The 20,748-nt window shown below is 40.8% G+C and overlaps 1 protein-coding gene across 1 annotated transcript in view; it reads right to left on the bottom strand.

Moving 5' to 3' along the window:
* The window catches only part of Specc1l (sperm antigen with calponin homology and coiled-coil domains 1 like), a 143,300-nt gene that overhangs the window by 104,582 nt on the left and 17,970 nt on the right, over window positions 1-20,748 (bottom strand). The gene's annotated exons all lie outside the window — the stretch shown is intronic.

Raw genomic sequence — 20,748 nt, 5'->3', positions numbered from 1 at the left:
TCCAGAAATCCCAACACAGAGAATCTAAACATTTCCCAAAATACTTCCTTTATCAGGAGGCAACACAAATTCTTCATCAAAACATTAACCCCAATTGTTGGTTCAGAAAATAAGGCCATTCTGGCCAAGCGCTGGTGGTTCACTCCTGTAATCCCAACTACTCAAAAGACTGAGATCTGAGGTTTGAAGCCAGCCCAGGCAGGAAAGTCCATGAGACTCCTATCTCCACTTAACCACCAGAAAACTGGAAGTGGTGTTGTGACTCCGAGTGGTAGAACACTTGCTCAGGGACAGCACCTAAGTCCTGAGTTCAAGCTTCATAACTGACAAAACAAATAACAACAACAAAAAAGGCCATTCTATTAAACTTTAGGAAATATGATAACTCTTACCTAAGTGATAGATGAAGAGCCAGACTTTGAAGTCAGGCCCCACTTTACCACACGAACCTGAGATAAGCAGGCCCTGTGAGCAAACCCAGGACAAGCTTATTAGGGCCCAGCCGGTCAAGAACACTAACCGCTGGGAATGCTTAACTCTAACTGCCCCCAGAATGCCTCGAGCCCTGTGCCTCGAGCCCTGAGCCAATCGGATTTGTACCCGTGTCCTAATCTTGCTTGCTTGAACACCTGATTGCTGTAACTTTGTTTTTTGTCTTGCTTGAACACCTGATTGCTGTAACTTTGTTTTTTGCCTTTATAAGCCCTGTGCAATTGCAGCTCGGGGCTTCCTCCTAACCTCCGCTGTGTCGGTGGGTAGGACAAGGCCCGAGTTGCAGCTCCCCTGAATAAAGTCTTGCCTTGCTTTTGCATTTTGGAACGTCTGAGTCTCGGTGGCCTTCTTGGTGGTCGTTTCGCGACTTGGCATAACATTTGGGGTTTCATCCGGGATAGCCCCAGAGACCCCCGAGACCCCAGACTCCGAAGGTAAGAAAACAGCGCTGTTAATTTGTCTTGTCCTGTAATTTGTCTGTCTGTTTTGCTTATTTCTTGAAGGGGTTGTCGAAACGGACGCGCTTACTCGGCAATCCTGGGGAGACTGGGGGACGCCCCAGACTCTCCACCCTTGAAGGGGGACCCCTGGAACCCTGCCTTGATACTTGTAGGGCGCGAGTTAGTTTGGTTTTTGGCAGGAACTGACCGGGAGGGCCTCCTAACCGAGACAACCCGCCCACCTTGTACTTGGGTCTGCTCCTTCTGCTTAGCTTGCAGGAGGTTGTGGGACAGCTTGGGAGATCTCCAACTCTGTAGCTTTTCTTGTTCTCAGGCCTGTGTGTTGTATTGTTATAATTGTTTGGTTTTTTGTAGCCTTTTGAACTAAACATCTGATCAGAGCTATGGGTAACGTTCTATCTTGGGGACCTCCATCTAGCCCCCTAGATTGACCCTAGCTCACTGGAGGGAGGTCAAGGAGATAGCTCAGAACCAAGGTGTGGCCCTTGAGGAAAAAATGGATCACCCTGTACAAGTCAGAATGGCCCACCCTTGGGAGAGCTAATTGGCCACCTGAGGGGAGCTTTGACATAATTAAGATCAGGACTTTACAAAGCCTAATCAATGACCCTCGTTCAGGCTATCTAGACCAGATTCCGTATGTAGACACCTGGAGGGAACTAGTTGACAGGGACACTCCAGCTTGGGTTCGGCCTTTCTTACCAACTCCCTCCTCCATTCTTTCCCCTCCCCAATATTCACTCAAAAGACACGGGGTGACAAGAGAGAAACCAAGAGGGAAGAGAAGAAATTGTGCCCACCTGTCCTCCAGGGAGGAAGCGTGGAGGAGGAAATGTTTCCCCCTCCATAGTCCCTACTCCAGTTACAAGAGGAGGACTCTGAGGAAAATGTTTCAGCTGTGCCCTCCGCTCTGGAGGGTCCCGCCCAGTCCTGGCGCCGGCAGCCCAGGGCACAGAGGCGTCAGCCCCGAGTCCTGACCTGCAGCCTCGACAGGGGCAGACATGGGGCCAGCCCAAGCCACCCGCAGGCGGCAGGGAGTGACCCCACTGCGCAGCACGGTCGTCTGTGTTGTTTGTGATTCTGACAGGCTCTTCTGTGTCAAACCTGTACAAGCGACAGCTCACAATCAGTGTGAGTGTCCGCAAAAAGAACTCTGGGGGGACTCCCACCCAGCCTTCTTTTATTTTTTTTTTTTTTGGCCAGTCCTGGGGCTTAGACTCAGGGCCTGAGCACTGTCCCTGGCTTCTTCTTGCTCAAGGCTAGCACTCTGCCACTTGAGCCACAGCGCCACTTCTGGCCATTTTCTGTATATGTGGTGCTGGGGAATCGAACCCAGGGCCTCATGTATACGAGGCAAGCACTCTTGCCACTAGGCCATATCCCCAGTCCCCCACCCAGCCTTCTTAAGCAGAAAATTATTTGGTGTGCTAAAATGTCTAAGACTAAAAATGTTTTACTAAGACTATCAAGCCCTGGAAAATGAGGCTGGAGAATGCTAAAATCATTTGTTAAAGGTTTTTTCTTAAAATTTGGGTGTTGCAGGAGTAAGATTGACAAAAATACCTCTTGCCACTGGAAAATGTATGGCCGATACGAATTTTGCGCGCTTTAAGATCTTTTGAATATGTATGTGTGAGTGTGAACATGTTCAAGACTGTTAGTATGATGTAAAATTGAGTGAGTTTAAGTTTAAATTCAAATGGTCATCAAGTTTGGGCATTACCAAATGCTTTAAAGGATTATTGCATTGTTTTAAAGAGGAACTATAGTTAAAAAATGTTTAATTAAAAAAATCACAGCTAAGTGTCAGAAATTTGGATGTAAAGGTTTATCACTGGTAAAAAAAAAAAAAAAAAAAAAAAAAAAAAAAAAAACTGCTTGGGTTTCTCAGTTCAAAGACCAATAGGAAAGGACAGGAAAAGCCTGGGATGGGCCTGTGCGCCTATCCACAGGAGTGAGGGGTGATCTGGCAAAGGTGCAGCTTAGCCAGCCCACATGGTGGCACAGGCCCTGGAGGGAATCCATGTGGTGGGACAGCCTTAAGGGGGCTTCCATTCATGGTGGAAGAGGACAAGCCAGCACCAAGACACTTCATCAAGATCTGAGGAGTAAGATGAAGATAGGCCGTTCGGTAGGACAGGCCAATGGAGGCCTTTCTTTCATCTTTATTTTCAGGTGAACATTGGAAACCTTGTGGTAAAAATGAATGATTTGACTGGAATTTCTAAAACTGCCCCTTGAGAGAATTGGAAAAGTTTTTTAAAATGGTTGAAAAGTTTATCTGATGTGATTCGATTCCTGTGCTATTTTTGTAATTTGGATTTTAAAGTATATATATTAAACTAATGGGAATAGGAGTAAACTCTCATTTACTCTATGTATGTAGGAAGAAATGGCAAAATGGGCCAGCGTTTCTCACTAATTTATTGGAAAGTTGAATGGATAAGTATTTCTAATTCTGTAATTGTAATTCTTGCATTAAGAAAAAATTGTCATTTGAGTTCAAAGGTCTTCATGCCATTCGGTAACTGGAACTAAAGGGAAAAAAAAAAAAAAAAAAGAGGTTCTTTTAAAACAAGCAGCCCGGAGGCAAAGGGTGGCACCTGGTTTCAGAATGCCTGTAAGCTTCAGAGTTTTTCCAATGCAGATAAAAGCTAAAGTGTTGTGTAAGTGTTAAAGCAGAGGTTAGTAAAAAGGCTTTGGAAATCAAGAATACATTTCTAGATAAGAAATCTAGGTGGTAGTTTCGCGACTTGGCATAACAATAGACACTTGGTTTCATAGCTAGAAAGACTTGAAATAACACTCTTGCATACAAAGCCAAAGCCTGATAAGCCCTTAAATGCACATTTGCTAGCTGAGCTAGCAAAGCAATCTCAAGAGTAATACCAGTTTGGATCATGAGGCTGGTAGGATTGTAGAATGGCATAACTGCTCTGGAAAATAGCCTGGTGGTTCCTCAGTTGTTACACATGTTAACATGTGAACTCAGCAATATCACTCCAATATACATATCCAAAAGGAATGAAAGTGTTCATTCACTTCAAATTTATACACAAATGATCACAAGAACATTATTTTTAATAGCCCTAATATAGAATTAACTTAAACAACCTCCCCCAAATTCTTTTCCTTATACTACAGTAAAATTGCTAGTATTTAAATTTTTAAAAAAATTATTGGCATAGGGGCTGGGAATGTGGCTTAGTGGTAGAGTGCTTGCCTAGCATTCATGAGCCTCTGGGTTTGATTCCTCAGTACCACATAAACAGAAAATTAATTGTAAATTTTTTTAATTACTGGCATATATTATGTATAAGTTGTGGATTTTACAGATTCCAACACTGAAAAACTTACTGCAGAGGAGATAGGCAGTACAAGTGAAGCACTGAATATGCTGAGAGGCGGAACAGTCCCAGAAGCTGAGAGCTTGAGATCTCTTAACCTAATGATTGATTCTTAGCACATCAGGCCCCAAACTATCCTTCTTGAAAATGTTAAACATACCTGCCCTATCCTGAAATGAAATACAGACTTTCCAACAGTCTGTAACAATTTTACAGACTTTCCAAAGTCTGTAAATTTTATAACAAAGCATGAATTTCAATTTGTAAATTTTTAGACAGAACTACAACCTGTAATTCCTACACTCAGAAGGCTGCTTAAACTATCTAGTGAAACCCTGTCTCAAAAATTAAATGAAAATAAATTATGAATTATTACATAAATCAACTTAATTTGAGCATTTACTATTAGCTTCATGATGATAGTGTGGTATCTGAATTTCTATCAGTAATTTCCTAGGGCTAAGTGTGTATAGCTCAGTGTGAAAGTACTTGCCATACATGCACAAGGTCCTGATTCAATCCCCAGCACCACAAAAATAAAGTAACAGAGGGGACAGGTGGGATTGGGAGAGATGAGAGAGAATGATGAATGGGAATGACATTGATCAAGAGATGAGAGAGAGGGCTGGGAATGCTGCTTAGAGGTAGACTGCTTGTCTAGCATGCAGGAAGCCCTGAGTTCAATTCCTCAGCACCACATAAACAAAAAAGGCCAGAAGTGGTGCTATAGTTCAAGTGACAGTGCTAGCCTTGAGCAAAAGAAACCAGGGACAGTACTTAGGCCCTGAGTTCAAGCTCCAGGACTGGAGAGAGAGAGGAGAATGCTGAATGGGGTAACACTGATCTATGGTGAGTTGAAATGCTTTTATACAACTACTTAGACAGGAGAAAGAGGAAGAGAAACAGAAATCTTTTTATCTTTAGTACTGGTCTTGGGTCATGAACTTAATACCTGGACACAATCCCTGAGCTTTTTGCTCTAAGCTAGCACTCTACTGCTTGAGCCACAGCTCCACTTCTGGCTTTTTTGGTAACTGACTGGCTTCGAGCCACCAGAAATACTAATCTTGAAAAGGAAAAAAAAATCACCTTAACTATAAATGAACAAAGATACAATTATAGCTAACTTCCTCAGAAACCACGCAGTATGAGTCTGGCAACAATAAAGTACTCACAAAAACTATGATGGGGCCTCTATATGGTAAATTAATCTCTCACTACAATAATCCATGAAGAATGTCACATGTATTTGTCACAAAGCATTTCTTTAAAAATACAAAATGGATGTACTGTTCCCAAAATTGAAGGGAGAGTCACTCAAGCCTTCCCTCCACCTCTCCCAGACAGCAAACACCACATGTCCTGTGCGGAACCTAGCACAGGTCACTGAGCCCTCCTAGGAGTCCACCAAGAGGACATTTATGGTAGAAGCTGCTGAGGATCAAACTCTCATTGGTCAGTCTTTCTCAAGTGACAATATTCTGAATACAAACCCTACTCCTAACCCAATGCTCCACAGGAGCAATGCACTCATACACAAAGAATTCCTTAGGAATCTGCAGCTCTGAACAACTATCTCACTGTGACAACACTATACTGTCCAACCTGCCCTTTCTAGATTTACCTACTTGTTCCATGGGTCAGTGGAGAAAAGGGAGAATCTGGGGATACAACACAGAGCCTAGCATATGCCAAGCATGCAATTCTATCACCAAGCTACACTCTCCAGCCTATTGCTGGTATTTGTAAACAAAAATTTTCATTCTGAGGTACTAATTATGTTATTTAATGGAAAATACATAGTTCTGTAAAATAGGAAATATTTTTCCAGGTCTAGATCTCCATGTATTAATTTAGAGCTATAAAAGTAAAATTCTTAGGTATAACCATATTTAATTTGTAGATATGTATTACTTTTTACTTCATGATTTCTTAGACATGGGTGGAGTCATAAACTGCTCTCATTATAGAAATAAGCCGTGCATTTTCAAAGGCTGCAGTCTGGGTGGCCAGAACTCTAACCAGATGTCTGGTTAGGACAGCCTCTTAAGGACAGGATTTCAAGCTCTAGGAGCCCTGCCTAAACCTAATTATACATCCAAAGCCACACAGGAAGTTCCAGAGTTTCCTGTGCATCTACAAGGAGATGGTATGATTAAAACATACTAGAAAAATAAACACAGGGGCCATCTTTTACCTCCTACATATAGTAGCTAAAATACCATTTTAAAATCAAACCACAGACTACTAGTAAAAAGTGTCTTGGAGCCCACTTACAAGATATCCCGCATGCAATATCACAAGCCAAAAACAAACAAACAAAAAACTGTAAGTTATACAAGCATTTACTGTTAGAGGATCCTAACTGCTAAATGCCAAGAACCAAATCATTTTTGCAAGCACATACGAAGGCAAGTCAAGTACCACTTGACATTGTTGTTGTTTGCCAAGTATTTATTTCTTTCAAGAAATGAAATATATGGAAAAATAGATAAATACACACAAAGATGACCAGGACAATGTAATTGTCCCTCATTACCTGTGAAGGATTGGTTTCAGAACCATATGGATACCAAAATCTGAAAATGTTCAAGTACAGAATGGATACACATTTTCAGCTCTGTACTTTAAAGGTCATGTGTATCTTACTCATAATACCTAATCCAATGCAAGCCGTATGCAAACAGTTATTATACTGTATTGTTTCTGAGTCTAATGACAAGATGAAAATCCATACATGCTGAGTACAGCTTTTGGAGGGAAGAAAATATTTTCAATCTGAGGTTCAGAACTGCAGATTCATGGCAGCAGAAGTAGGGATGACTGTATCCCCTGTCAAGGAGCTCACAGGTTGGAAGAGGAAATGAGATTTGCAAACCAATAGCAGATGGCCCCCATCATTTTCTCTTTTTTTCCTTTCGGGCTAGTATTGGTGATTGAACTCAGGGGCTCACACTCTAACTTGGCTTTTTTCCCTCAGGGGTGTTTCTCTATCACTTGAGCCACACCTCCATTTCCTATAATTCTATTAAAAGCAAACCAAAAACAAAAAAGCAAGTACCAGGCTCTGGTGGCCTGCACCTGTAATCAGCAAGCTAAGATCTGAGTTCAGGTCTAGCCAAGAAGGATAACCTGTGAAACTTTTTTTTTTTGCCAGTCCTGGGCCTTGGATTCAGGTCCTGAGCACTGTCCCTGGCTTCTCTTTGCTCAAGGCTAGCACTCTGCCACTTGAGCCACAGCGCCACTTCTGGCCATTTTCTATATATGTGATGCTGGGGAATCGAACCCAGGGCTTCATGTATACGAATCAAGCACTCTTGCCACTAGGCCATATTCCCAGCCCAACCTGTGAAACTTTTATCTCCAATTAACCACCAAAGAGCTAGAAGGTGAGATGTGACTCAAGGGGTGGAGTGCTAGCTTTAAGCATAAAAGTTCAGGGACAGCACCCAGGACCTGAGTAAGTCCCAGTACTGACTGACACACACACACACACACACACACACACACACACACACACACACCCCACACACACACATACACACACACACACACACACACCCCAAGTAAGCCAACTGCTTGTGGCTCAGGTCTGTAATGCTAACTACACAGAAGACTGAGACCTAGAGGATCATGGTTTGAAGCTACCCTGGGCAGAAAAAAATCTCTGAAACTCCATCTCCAATTAACCAGCTAAATGCATGAGCAAGAAAGCCAAGCAAGAGATGAGGCCTGTGTTCAAGCCTCCATACCAGCACACACAAAACAATGAATATACATAATATATATACACACATATGCATACACATATACTTTATTATAATTTTAGCAGACTCTCTAGTCCCAGCTGTGGCATAACCCTGTCTCAATAATAGGAGGAGGAGGAGAGACAGGAGGAAGAGGAGGGTAATGATAACCGTATCTAGTCCTCAATTCTGCTGGGGAACAGTACACGCCTCACAAGTGAGAAAGCAAAGGCTCAACTGAAAAACCTAGGTGCCTAGGTATGGCTAAAATACAGACATGCCCACATGAAAGAAAGTAGGCAATTACTCTGAGAGTTGATCAAACCCTGGACACAGGACAATGATCCAGAGAGACTGGTTATGATAGTGCTATTATCAGATTAGCAGCCCTTAAAAATTACCCTGGGGTTGTTGTGCAAAGCAAACTCAAGGGCCACAGAACGGGCACATCAGATGAGAGGAAATGGGACTGGCCATCTTCCCCTAGACTACTCTTTTCTCTGCCTTAAATCCAAGCTCTACACCCAACAGTAGCTCTCCTGCCAGCAGCTCTCCTAGTATCTGAAGATTGCATGTACTTCCTTAAAGTGGACCCTCCCAGGCCAGATCCTCTTAATTCCCGTACCAGCTGTATCCACTGGCATCAACCTGGGGACACCCTGGAGCTGACACAGACACCAGAAAAATGTGGCCTGGCAAGCTCAGAGAACAGTATGTCAATCACCCCCTCATATCAACATGCTGGGCAACTCTCGGTCTAAGAAGGAGAAAAGAAAGAAAAAACAAACCTGCTCTTTTAGGAGGTATCAAAGGCACATATTGAATTCATGGTTACCTAATACTTTCTAGTCTGTCACAGAAACTGCTGCTAAAGTGTTCTTCTCCTTTCATCAAACTTTTCAAACATGCACAAATGTTAAAAAAAAAACTGCATAGTAAACAGCCCATTTTTCTCCTTTTTATGGATGTGTAATTTATATTGTGAAAAATGTGTGCTACTATACTTTAAATTTTTCAGTTGGTCAGCTTTAGATGAAGGTTCCAATCTTTGAAATACTTTTGGTGTTTTTGAGACAGAGACTCACTGTGTTGTCCAGACAGTGCTGGAACTTGGACTCCTCCTGTCTCACTCTCCTGAGTGCTACAATGGCCAGCCTGTATCACCACACTATGCTTGGGATAGCTTGGGAGATTTTTAAATTCTGACTTTTACATGACACCCTAAAATTACCCTCCCTGCTAACAAGTGCTGTCTTTAAGTCCATTTAACTTCTTCTACAATAAAACAGAAGCTGAAGCTGAGTGCTGGTGGATCACCACTGAAATCCTACTCAGGAGGCTGAGATCTGAGGATCATAGTTTGAAGCCAGCCTGGGCAGGCAGGAAAGTCTGTGTGACTCTTATCTCCAATTAACCACCAAAAAAAAAGTCTTAAGCAAAAAAGCTGGGGACAGTACCCAGGCCCTGAGTTCAAGACCCAGGACAGGCATTAAAAAAAAGAAGAAGAAGAAGAAGAAACTGAACTCAAGGGAATCTAAGGTACCTCCCAACTCCAAAACCTTATAATTCACACATCAACCATTTTACACAGGACAAAGCAATGATACGACTATGACATACCATAAGAAGCTCTTTCCGGGCCTCATCCGAATACAGAGTATTGAACTTAGAGTCAAAGAGACCTGGATCCGAGGTCCAGCTTTGTCATATGATTTGTGTGACTAAGGGAAAAACCATTTAATCACTTTGTCTCTTGCAAATGTCCTCTCCTACAAATAGGAATTGATAAAATCTAACTTACAGAGTTACTGTACAAAACAGCACGTGTAAGCCAATGAGAGCTAAAGTCCTTACATACAAGTACAGGAGTTATTTCACCAGGACTCAAAGGTCAGGGATGGCAATTTATTTCAGTGATTCAGAAACTCCACCCTCTCCAACCATCTACCTATGGAGGACACACCAACCAGGTTTCATCAGTAATGTCAAAAGGAACTTATAAACTTATTTTCACTGTCAGACTGCATCAGGAAGGATTCATCTTGACTTGAAAACACAAACTGTAATGGAAACCACATGGAAGCCCTGAGGCCACTCCCTGGCTGAAAGGCAGTTTTACCCAGGCACATTTTGGGACAGGAACCTTTGTAGGCAATTACAGGAGTGGTTCCAAACTCTCCCATCATAGTCCCACCATGATTCTGACTGCTATCACTAATTTTTCCCTTTAAATTCCTCCATTAGAATCTTTTCTCCCAGTTGTAGGAAATGTATAACTACTTTAAACCATTTGGTTTAAATTCTCTGTACTGACTTTTTAAAACTACTATCCATGAGACTCACCTAACCACTTCCAATCAAATCTGTATCCTGGGGCAAGTTATTTAACCTCTCTGAAATCTGTTTCCTCATACATAAAACAGGACTGGTAATTCTACGTACCATATAAGGTGCATGCAATTATGTGAGAGGATTAAATGAAATAATGAACTAAAGAACTTACTAGGGTGGCAGCTCACAGTAAAGACCAGATAAATAGTGAGCTATCATAATTTCCAAAACACACTGCATGCCCTGAGTATGACTAATGCGTTATTAAAATAAAGGCAGAAACTCAAAAGACACTTTGTAAGAGAAACTCTTTAAAAAGAATGACGAAAGACTGTTTTACTTACTACTTACATTAAATTATACACTATAGCACATAAGATGTCAACAAACAACAGTGGCTTCTAGTTCTTTCTCACTGAAAATTACATATCAAGAAGTACTGAAAATATATGGTAGAGAGTCCACAGGAATGATCATCAAGACTAGCTCTGAAGCTCCACATCTGGCACCATCTACACAGCCTGGAGCAACTCATCCTTGTTTGTAAAGAAAGGTGAATTAGGATCTTTGTTTTGGCTTTTCAAAAACTCCATTCACGGTTTATCCCTTTAGAACTAGGAACCAAAACTTTTTTCAAAGGAGTTATCACTTATTAGCTCTGTGTGTGTGTGTGTGTGTGTGTGTGTGTAACTCAGGTTTGAACTCACAGCCCCCCATTTGTTAGGCAGAAGCTCTACCACCAGAACCACACCTCAAGCCCTAATAATGATCTTTTATGCCTATCAATATTCTACTAAAAACCCACAGAGCTTTTGACACAAAAAATTTAAATACATTTATCATAAAATTCTATACTCAAGGTGTAAGAATCATAATCAAATTGATAAATTAAAAACCGACTTAAACAGTGGATTTACAGTCAAAAGAACTTTTAACTCATGAAAAAAGCTATAGAAGTCAGTAAGTTAGCATCAGATGAATCAAAATCAACAATAGAACTACAATTAACATGGGTATGCAAGTTCTCTTTTTGTAAATTGGTTTACTCTCCTTTGGATATACATACAATAGTGGTATCATGAGGTCATAAAATAGGTCAGTTTTTAGCTTTTTGAGGACTCTCTACTACTGATTTCCATAGTGGTTAGACTAGTTTACATTCCTACCAACACTGTATAAGGGTTCCTTCCCCCCACCTACAATGTCTGGAGCATTTACTGTTGTCTTCTTGATGACTGCCATTCTAACTGTAATGAGATGGAATCTTATAGTTTTGATATGAATTTCTTTTATGTCTAGCATGTAACATTTCATGTATTTAGTAGCCATTCTTCTTTTGAGAACTGTTTGTTCAATTCAATTGCCCAGTTATTAATTGGGCTGTTTGTTCTTTTGCTTAATTTAAGCTTTTCGTATATTCTGGATAATAATCCTTTATCCACCGAACAGCTGACTAAGATATTTTTTCCTTCTCTGTGAGTCTGTAGAGTCTAGCAATGGTTTCTTTTGATGTGCAGAAACTTTTTCATTTGATGCACTCTCATCCATCATTGCTCTTGTTTGCTGAGTTAGGTTTTTAATCTTTCTTATAAATTAAAGAAAAGAAAGCATTAACCATTTTTTTCTCCCCTTCCCTCTCTTCTCTCTTTTTGTCAGTACTGGGAATTGAATTTAGTGTTCTATATATTTGGGCCACACCTTAAGCCCCCACTCCTACCTATTTCTAGGAGAGTCTCACTGACTTTTGCCAGTCAAGTAAAAACTCTTTTCACTAAGCTACATCCACTTGTAGGATACTGGGGGGGGAGGGGGGGCTAATTATCAGTATCCCCAACTCAAAAGGTCACAACATAAAAACATAAAAACACTTTTTTCAATTGTCCTAGTCAGAGAAAAGGCCACTCATGCTAACACATGATTTTTTATTATTATTCTGTAAGATTTAACACAGTAAGTATTTAGAAAGAATTAGAACCTCCCTGGATTTTTTTTTTCCAAACTTAGAATCATATAACTCTTATCCTTCTAATAGCTTTTCAAAGAGTAACAGTAAAAAAAAAAATTTTTTTAAACACCTTTACTTTACATCAAGCCCTCTCAGATCCAATTCTGGAAGACCTCTTTTTTTTTAATCCAAGTTGCTGGAAAAGCCTATTGATAATACTTAGCATTCCAGACAAGGGACAAGGCTGGAAAAGGACAAGCTAGAAGAATTTCTGGCTAAAATACAAATGATTTTTCCAGATTTAGTCCAAAACAAATTTATTCCCAAAATTCAGAATGCAAAAAAAACTTTGAGTCTCCTGGCCACCCCTTCTCAGCCAAAGTTTCTTAATATTTAGAAAAATAGTATGTTTATTCAGGACCTCTTCAAATCATGGCTATATGCTTAGACGTCTGATAGGCAGTCACAGCTTATACAATACTGTATTCATAAAACAAACTTCTGGCTATGTTTAATACCAATTTATTTGCTTCTACATTTGTAGCAAACTAATAAAAATTTTTTACTTTATAATTTACTAGTAATTCAATATAACAATGTAAAAATACTTTTTAAAAAGCGTAAGTGTTTAAATGTTTAGATTTTCAATTTTTTTTGACAATGTCAAAAAGAAAGTCTTTCTAAATAAAAAGTTAAAACCGATTAGAATTCAAATTAAGTTTGGTAAAAATGACATCTATTTTCAACAACGTTTTACTAGTTACTAGTTAGATATGAGGATCAAGGTTTAAAGCCAGCCCAGGCAGGAAAGTCTGTGAAACTGTTATCTCCAATTAACCACCAGAAAACTGGAAGTGGTGCTGTGGTTCAAGTAGTAGAGCGCTAGCCTTGACATGAAGAGCTCAGTGACATCACCCTAGGCCTTAAGTTCAAGCCCCATGACCAATACAAAAAAAAAAAAAAAAAGGAAAATGAATAAAAAGCGCTATGGAGTTACGCACTAATGGCTTATACCTGTAATACCGTGGCTGAGGAGACTAAATCTGAGGATCAAGGTTTGAAGCTAGCCCAGGCAAGAAAGTCTGTGAGTCTCTTTTATCCAATTAACCACCACCACCACACACACCCCCCGCGAAAAAAAAAGTGTCAAGCTCAGAGAGACAAACGTCACGTTTTCTCTCATATGAAGAAGCTAGACCTAAAATACATGGGGACATGATAAATTATACAGATCTAGGCATTCACATGCAGTGAGACCAAAGGAGGATCTTCTTAGGAGAGGATCACAAAGGTGCAACACCCATGTGAATCCAATCAAATAAAATAATATTTATCAAAATGAACCCCAGGAAATGGAAGCAACTTTTTTTTTCCTTTGTTGTTATTTTGTTTCCTTTTTATTTTGTATTGTTTATTCATTTTTCGGTCTCCAGGAAGGTAAGGAGAGGAACAGAAATGGAGGGATAATGGGTGAACAAATGCAGCACTGGTACTCACTAGACACTATGTTGGAAATGAACTATAGAACTTGGCGGCGGCGGGGGGGAGGGGGGGAACACTGGGAGAAAGAGAAGGAAAGACACTATCCAAAAAGAAATGTACTCTTTACCTACCTGACTTATGTGACTGTAACAGCTCTGTACATCATCTTTATAAATAATGAAAAAAATAAATTTTAAGCCAAAAGTAGAGGTAGGGTGCCAGCCTTGAGTGAAAAAGCCAAATGACAGTGTGAGACCCTGAATTTAAACCCCAGTGCCAACACACACACACACACACACACACCAATCTCACGAAAAGCTCTTACCCCATATCCCATCCCATCCCACCCTCATTCTCCCATGAAATATGGCTGAAAGGACTATATCTCACAAACTAGCAATCATATCTGGTTTAACTCTTAGAGCACTTACCAACAGACCCTCAGGGAGCATATAGATTTCTCCCACAGGTCTCTCCTAGAAAGCATAGGCCCTGTGTCTAGGGCAAACAGGGCAAGTACCTTAAAGATAATTTTCCACTCAAAAACTATATGGACACCTTAACAAACACTTGAAAAGCAGACAGAATCAAAGCTATGATTTCAAGAATCCAATGATGAAAAGTACATGCATATCAAAGACAAAATAGGTCAGTTCATCACAGCCTATCATGAGACATCCTATAACTCAAGTTTAAACTTACCTCTTAGTGGCAGGATGAGGCTGTAAGAGGGAAAATAAGAAAGCATTTCCAAGTTCAAAGTGTCATAGTCCAGGGCTGGGGAAGTGGCCTAGTGGCAAGACTGCTTGCCTCGTATACATGAGGCCCTGGGTTCAATTCCCCAGCACCACATATACAGAAAATGGCCAGAAGTGGCGCTGTGGCTCAAGTGGTAGAGTGCTAGCCTTGAGCAAAGAGAAGCCAGGGACAGTGCTCAGGCCCTGAGTCGAAGCCCCAGGACTGGCCAAAAAAAAAAAAAAAAAAAAGTGTCATAGTCCACCTTCCTTCCTAAAATGCTGAAACATAACTCCATATAGATTGTACTTTCACCAATTCAAGGTAAGCTTTGTTGTGTGCCTTTACTGCAAGTTCAAGAAATACAGCTCAATTTCTTGTTAGTTTCAAAATAACCAATACAATATTAGAAAACAGAGCATGTTTAAAAAAATGTGGGAGAGGAGAGAGGAAGAAATACAAATACAGCATGTAAACCAGGTGTAAGACTAGTCCAGGCAAAATGGTGGACATCCTGGCATGGTAGTGTATTCCTACAATCCCAGCTCTTTGGGAGACACAGGTAGGAGGATTCAGGGCAGAGGCCAAACCTTGGCAAAAACCCAAGACTTATGTGAAAAGATAACTAAAAAGCAAAACACAAGGGGGGGGGAGGGAACTAGTGGTGTGACTCAAGGGGTAGAGTACCTGCCTAGTGTGAGATCTCAGATTTAAACCAAGAAGAAGAAAGGGAAAGAAAGCTATTCATAATAAAAGGGAAATATTACATAGGATGCTACAAGAACCATGTACAAATAACAAGGAAAAGCTCAGCACAATGCTACAATGGCATAAATTCCTTTTCCACCACAACTACGAAGAGCAAGGAAAAGTTTACCTTATCCTGAACTTATTTCTTACTACCTTTTTCTATTTCACTTTATCCTGAACCTAATTCTTACTACCTCTTCCTATTTCCTTATGATACTAGCAGAACCATAATTCTTCTACTCCCTAACTTACACAAGGAAGCTTAGAGATTTCTTTCAGGCCACTTTCACTGCTCTGTTCCAAGTAGCACCTTCTCCTAATCCTCACCCCCATGGCTTTGATGCCAGCTTTGGTCCAATACAATACAATCTTCCCTCATCATCCAGCCTCTCCCTTCCTCAACCGGGATCTAAACTGAGCTTTTCTTTCCTTTGACTATCCTGGCATCTATCTTAGTCTGTCCCTTTCTCTTCTTGTCCATTCCCTCACGCTGCCTGACTCACCGACTCAATGCTGTCACTGGACTTCGATCACACATAATCGTTTTGTGGTTGCATTTTCTTTAATAAGGTTCCTTATTTAATTAGAAAGAAATGAATGGGCTGGGAATATGGCCTAGTGGCAAGAGAGCCTGCCTCCTATACATGAAGCCCTGGGTTCAATTCCCCAGTACCACATATATGGAAAACGGCCAGAAGTGGCGCTGTGGCTCAAGTGGCAGAGTGCTAGCCTTGAGCAAAAAGAAGCCAGGGACAGTGCTCAGGCCTGAGTCTAAGGCCCCAGGACTGGCAAAAAAAAAAGAAAGAAATGGAAAAGGGCTGGGTATATGGCCTAGTGGCAAGAGTGCTTGCCTTGTAGACATGAAGCCCTAGGTTCGATTCCTCAGCACCACGTATATAGAAAACGGCCAGAAGTAGTGCTGTGGCTCAAGTGGCAGAGTGCTAGCCTTGAGCAAAAAAGAAGCCAAGGACAGTGCTCAGGCCCTGAGTTCAAGGCCCATGACTGGCAAAAAAAAACAGAAATGGAAACATGTCCACAAAACTCTCATATAAATAGAAAGTAACATAAATATTTAAGTTTTAGCACTGTCCCTAGCTTCTTTTTGCTCAAGGCTAGCACTCTACCACTTGAGCCACAGCGCCACTTCTGACCGTTTTCTATATATGTGGTGCTGGGGAATCAAACCCAGGGCTTCATGTATACGAGGCAAGCACTATTGCCACTAGGCCATATTCCCAGCCCCAGAAACTAACGTACATTTAAATGGTCTGAGTGAAAGATAAAATCAAATGGATGACTAGCCAGGTCCAATGGTACACATCTATAGTCCCAGCTACTGGGGAGGCTGCAGAAAGATGGCTTGAGCCCATTCAAGATCAGGCTAGAGAACAAAGCAAGAAACCTAGGTCTAAAAAGGGAACTAGAGAATGGAAACTTAGAATCTGTTATCAACAGAATGAAATAAAAACATAACATATCAAAACTCATGATAGTACAAGCCTGGTACTTATGGGGGAATTTTCACACATCAGAAAAACAAAGATCAAAGCAATACTTTAGCTTCTACTCCAAGAAATAAAAAAGAAAAACAATAAAATTCAAAATAAGCAAAGGAGGGCTGGGAATATGGCCTAGCAGTAAAGTGCTCGCCTCCTATACATGAAGCCCTGGGTTCAATTCCTCAGCACCACATATATAGAAAAGGCCAGAGTGGCGCTGTCGCTCAAGTGGCAGAGTGCTAGCCCTGAGCCAAAAGAAGCCAAGGACAGTGCTCAGGCCCCGAGTTCAAGCCCCAGGACTGAAAAAAAAAACAGTAGACAAAATAAGCAAAAGGACTGGTATGATAAACAGGCACTCATCAATGAAACAGAAAAGGAGGAAAATGGAGATCAATGAAATAGTTTCTTTAAAATTAACTGATAAATGGCTACCCATGCTCGAAAAGAGAGAAAAGAGAAGGAAGAGAAGAGGAAGAAGAGATGGAAGAAGGAAAGGAGGGAAAAAAAGTAAAATAAACAAATGATGGGGAAAGGGGAATGGAAGGAGGGATAAGAGGAGGAGGGGAGGGGAAGGGACAGGAGGAGGGAGGATGAGGGAGGTGCCAGCACTGGATATGAGAGCTATAACACTATGGATTCTATTGCTTATTAAGGGGTAAGAAAGGACTATCCTGAACAAACGTATATCAATAAATTAAAAAATGAAATAATCAGATTTCTTGACGTAGACTACAAAAGCACACAGAGAAAGAGATAACCTCACCCAGGTGCTGTTGACTCATGCCAAAAATCCTAGCTACTCAGGAGGCTGAGACCTGAGGATCACAGTTCAAAGCCAGCTGTGAGACTCTTATTGACTGACAATCACCAAACAAACCAAAACAAAACCCTAGAAGTGAGCTGTGGCTCAAAGTGTTAGAGGACTAGCCTTGAGCACAAAAATTCAGGAACAGCACCCAGGCCCTGAGTTCAAGTACCATGACCAACAGAAGAAAAGAGAAATAACCTCAGTGTTGGAGGTGTAGTTCAAGTGGCTCTCTGGGTTTAATCCCCAGGAACATACACATGCACACACAAAGATAACCTGAATAGCCTAATACTTAAGAAAAAAAAAACTTTTTTTTTTGGCCAGTCCTGGGCCTTGAACTCAGGGCCTGACCAATGTCCCTGGCTTCTTTTTTGCTCAAGGCTAGCACTCTGCCACTTGAGCCACAGTGCCACTTCTGGCCATTTTCTGTATATGTGGTGCTGAGGAATCGAACCCAGGACCTCATGTATACGAGGCAAGCACTCTTGCCACTAGGTCATATTCCCAGCCCAAGAAAAATTTTAATTTACAGTTAACCTCCCCAAATGGCAACCTTACACATTTTGCATTTTGTGAAATAAACCTTTGTCCGATTCTAAGTGCAAAATAAAGCCAACTAAGATCAAGCAGAGGGAAAGGCCCTCAATGGACTGGTATAGTGGTACACACTGTAATCCTGACTTATAATTCTGGCACTTGAAGAGTTAATGTAGGCAAATCATACATTTTTGGCCAGCCTGATCAAGACCCTATTTCAAAAAAAATAACAATAGTCAGTCACTGTTGGCTCATGTCTATAATCCTAACTACTGAGATATTAGAATCAAGGTTTGAAGTCAGCCTGGGCAGGAAAAGCCAATGAGACTCTTATCTCCAAATAACCACCACCACCAAAAAAAAAAAAAGCAAAGTTGTGTCTCAAATGGTAGAGCACCAACTTCGAGTGAAAAAGCCAAGGCCAAGGGGCAGTGTCCAAGCCCCAGTACTGGCACAAAACAAAAATAGCCACCAAACTTATTCACAAAGAAAATTCCAGAGCCAGATAAACTAGGAAATTCTACCAAGAATAAAATAAATTTTATACAAACTCTGTCCATTTAGGGCTACTTTAACAGAATATCACATATCAGATAATTTATAAACAATAGAATTTTATTTGGGGGGCTAGGAACATGGCTTAGTGGTAGAGTGCTTGCCTAATATGCATGATGCCCTGAGTTCGATTCCTCAGTACCACATAATCAGGAAGAAAAAAAAAAGGCAGAACTGTGGCTCAAGTGGCTCACTCCCAGCTACTCAGGAGGCAAAGAGCTGAGGATTGTGGTTCAAGGTCAACCCCGGGCAGAAAAGTCCCCATGAGACTCTTATCTCCAATAAACTACTCAAAAAAAAAAAAAAAAAGCCAGAAGTAGAGCTGTGGCTCAAGTAGTAGAGCACTTGTCTCGAGCAAAAGAAGCTCAGGGATAGCACCTAGGCCCAGAGTTCAAGCCCCAGGACCTGCAAAAAAAAAAAAAGACCCCACTAAAAAGCAAAAAGGGCTAGAAGCTTAGCTCTCAAGTGAAATACCAAGTAGTCACCAGCCTTAAGGGACAGTGTCTGCCTAGGAAGCCCAAGACATAGTTCAAGTCCCAATACCACCAAAACAAAGAGAAACTGACTCAAACAAACCAAAAGACATACTATTTTCCCCTAGGATCAGGAATAAGACAACAAAATATAGTCCTACTATTTCTATTTATTATTCACTAGAGGTTCTAGCAATAAGGCAAGCATAATAAAATAAAACATCCAGATTGGGAAGAAATAAAATTGCCTTTACTAATGAGCACTAACAGAACTAATCAAGATCTCAGATTAGTATACAAAATGAATAATATGATATTAGTACATAAAATTCAATATATATGTATGTATATATACATATATAATACACATTATACATATATACATATATTCCTTATATCAGTATAATATATAAATAAATAAATTTTATAATGTATATATACTTACATATACACTATATATTTTATATATTATAAATATATAGTATATATTAATCATATAATTATACATGATAAAAATGTATTTTACATGTTCATGTATATAAAATTCTATATTTCTATATATTTCTTACTATTGTCTCTCAATTGTTGAAGGTCCAGCTACTCCTAAAAGCCTACACTTTCGTCTCCCTTTCCAAACCCCACCAAGAATCAACAGTTTATGTAGAAGTATGTACACAAAACATTATTTCTACATAGACTGAGGTCTTTGGGGGTTTTTGTTGCTGTTGTTTTATCTTTTTGCCAGGCCTGGGGCTTGAGACTCAGGGCCTGAGCACTGTCCCTGGCTTCTTTTTGCTCAAGGCTAACACTCTGCCAACTTGAGCCACAGCGCCACTTCTGGCCTTTTCTATATATGTGGTGCTGAGGAATCAAACCTAGGGCTTCATGTATAGGAGGCAAGCACTCTTGCCACTAGGCCATATTCCCAGCCCTAGACTAAGGTCTTTGAAATCCTCTTCCTTAGTACAAGTGGAGGCTGAATCACACACACACACACACACACACACACACGCAGACTAGGGTTTTGAACTCAGTGCCTCCTAGTTGCTAGGCAGATGGTCTAATGGCAACCCTTCAGGCCTATTTTTCACTAGTTACTTTTAAGGTAAGGTCTCACTTTCTGTCAAGCCCCTGACTAGACTGTGATCATCTACCTCTGCCTTCCTGTCACTTCTGGGATGACAAGCAGATACCACCAGTCCACCCTCCCTCTACTGAGATGGAATCTCACAGATTTCTACCTTTGCTGGCCTGCAACCACAATTCTCCCAATCTAAGTCTCAAAAATAGTTTAGATTCCAGCACAATTTCTATATATTAGACATTGAGATTGTTTTTAAAAGGTCAGTGGCAGTGGCTCAGATCTGTAATCCTAGCTATTCAGAAGGCTGAGATCTAAGGATCACAGTTCAAAGTCAGCCTTAGCAGGACAGTCCATGAGACTCTTATCGCCAATTAACCACCAAAAAGGCAAAGTGGAGCTGTGGTTCAAGTGGTAAAGTACTAGCCCGGAGTCCAAAAGCTCAGGAACAGTACCCAGGTCCTCAGTTCAAGCCTCAGAACTGGAACAAAACAAAAAAAGAAAGA

The sequence above is a fragment of the Perognathus longimembris genome, chromosome 3, assembly GCF_023159225.1.
Source record: "Perognathus longimembris pacificus isolate PPM17 chromosome 3, ASM2315922v1, whole genome shotgun sequence".
In the NCBI taxonomy this organism is placed as follows: domain Eukaryota; kingdom Metazoa; phylum Chordata; class Mammalia; order Rodentia; family Heteromyidae; genus Perognathus; species Perognathus longimembris.
Note: the sequence above shows the minus strand (reverse complement) of the source record. Positions and strands in the feature narration are given on the sequence as shown.